Source organism: Peromyscus leucopus, chromosome 1 (assembly GCF_004664715.2).
Source record: "Peromyscus leucopus breed LL Stock chromosome 1, UCI_PerLeu_2.1, whole genome shotgun sequence".
NCBI classification, from domain to species: Eukaryota; Metazoa; Chordata; class Mammalia; order Rodentia; family Cricetidae; genus Peromyscus; species Peromyscus leucopus.
The window spans coordinates 158,870,205-158,872,850 of NC_051063.1; positions in this window are offsets into that span (position 1 = coordinate 158,870,205).

Genomic DNA, 2,646 nt, shown 5'->3' on the forward strand with positions numbered 1-2,646 from the left:
TTACTACAGAATTCTCCTTGAGTAACCATTCAACATCTGTCCCTCCACACATCAACCCTGACTTCCTCTCCCCACTCTACCTCAGAATTAAGTTGCTAAAGAAACACTGTTCCCCATGTCTGCCTAAGGACACAGAGGCCACTGAGCAGCAAACATCCCAGGCTTTGGAAGCCTGGCTTCCCTTCCTGGCCTCTGAAACTCTTCCAGGGCCTAAGGGATAATTGAGTCAAAAACCTTAAGAGTTAGTAGTTACTTTTCAAAAGGAGGGATTATTACCAGGTCTGGTGGCACAGGCTTTGTGATGCTAGCTACTCTTGAGGCTGAGGCAGAGCTACCTGGGCTATAGGGTTCAAAAACTGTTTAGGCTATAACGTAAATTCAAGGCCAGTTTGAGAAATTTCAGAAATCTATATCTGAATATAAAAATTCACAAAGAGGGCTGGGGGTTTCAATCCCTATTACTGCAAAAAAGTAAATGGATGGATGGATAGATAGATAGATAGATAGATAGATAGATAGATAGATAGATAGACAGACAGACACATGCATACATACATGATAGAAAGATAGATAGAAGATAGACAGACAGACAGACAGACAGAGAATTTGGAGCTCAGTGAGAGAACAGTGTACTTGTCTCAAAGGTATTTAGGAATGAGAATGTATCTAGGGGTAGGAGTGTATCTAGGGATGGGAGTATAGTTCAGTGGCAGAGTGCTTACCTAGAGTGCATGAAGTTCCGGGTTCAATTCCAACCACTGCCAGAAAAATAAAAATAAAAAGGAGGCACCAGATACAAATAAATTTCCTCGGCCCCTTAGTATTCGCTCATTAGTAATAGCCACTAGGAAGTTTGACAGGGGAAGGAGAGGAGGCAGGAGACGGGGCCTGGCTGGAGTGCATTGTGGTGTAAGTGACGGGAAAAGGTTGGCTGATTTGATGAAAACCCCATCAGCCTCTCTGGGGAGATATTACTTTCCTCATTATTCCACTGATTGGCCTTATTTCATCTGAAGAATGCTGCGTGGTCCTTACAGGGCTGGCAAACCTCTTTAACAATATCCAGGGAAAAAAACCCAGCACCTCTTTAATCGAAACAACAAGAAAATTAGCTGGCATCTTCTTCCTCTTCAGGAATCCCTCAAAGAGTCACCCCAAACTCCTTTCTTCTGAGCCAGTCTCCCACTGCTCAGCCCCCAAAAGGTTGAACACAGGATGGCGGAAGGGAGGGGCTTACTCTCCAACATGGCAAAGACCAAGGATATTTCATAAGAACAAAGGCTCTGGCTGGGACCCCTCCACTCTCCTGTGCATAGAAGCCAAACCCCAACGTGATTGGCTGGTTCCAAATGAACTCATTTTCCAGAGGGGATTTGCCCTGATGTAGGAGGACCCTCCAGATCCTTCACACTACCTGGGGCTCCACTTCCCCCACCCAACAACAGGGAAGGAAGCACAAAACACTTGTGAAATTCAGGCTGAGGCTGGCATTATCAATGGCCTGGAGCTTGCAATAACTGCTAATTAAGTGCATTTTTTTCATTATTCTTTAGCAAAGAGGTAAGATTTAATGATGTAAGTTAACAATGGATGATAATTTAAAGTGGTGACAATACTTTAATTATTCACACACATACAAAAGTTAACTTCATAACTTAGTTCTTTGTCAGAGCAAGCTCGTTTAAAATATTTTGAACTGTGCATACAATTATCACTTAGACTCTTTTCCTTCATGGCTTTGTAGAGACAAAGAGTCAATTCTCCCTGTAAATTTCTCAGGAGACAGTTCTACAGACTGGGAACCCTGACTTGTAAAACAAGAAGGAAGAGGAAAGAAAGAAAGACAAAGTCCCACTGTGGAGCCCTGCCTGGAATGTCCTGTGGACACAGATGTGTGGAAAGTGGCTCCCCATTGGAACAAAAGGCAACTCCTCTGGCAGTAATGGGCTCATATGTGCACATGTGTGAATATGTGTGTGCATTGGAGGTGTGGCCAGTGCTCCTGTCCCTTGTAATCCTGTCGTATGGGCCTGATTTTGTGTTTGCTGCCATGACTGTCCAAAGTTGGGAATGGCCTGTGGATGAGGAAGTACCTGCAGGACCAGTGGAAAAGAAAGGAGTAACTCCATACTGACTTTGGGGAACATGATCTTGAATTCAGAACCTTCAGTGGCCTTTGACAATATTATTCTAACCTGATCAGCTCTCCCAGGCCTTCCCATAGATATTGGGAAGTATTAAGGCAACTCCACATAGTTAAAAGTGGTTTATTTTGTGGGTTAACTTACAAGTGAAGGGATAGGTTACAGGGTCCAGGAGAGGTGAAGTGCAGTCCAGCATTGTTCTCTGGAGAACTCTGCTCAGTCTACCTCCAACATCCAGGATCCAGGAACTAAATGAGCTGGCACATCCAGATCTCTGGTCTTAAGGACTCCTATCTCAGCCATGCCTCATAGACATGGCAGTTACCAGAAGCCTCTGTGGGGGTAGTACTTCCAGGTCAGAGCTGGAACAGCTATTCACTACACATAGATGTTCAGATATACCATGGCTCTGGGATCTTGAGCATGGCCAGGGCTGTTTCCTTGCAAAGGAGTTTGGGAAAGCAGCAAGATTGTGATTACCCTTCCTGGATTGCCAGGCATG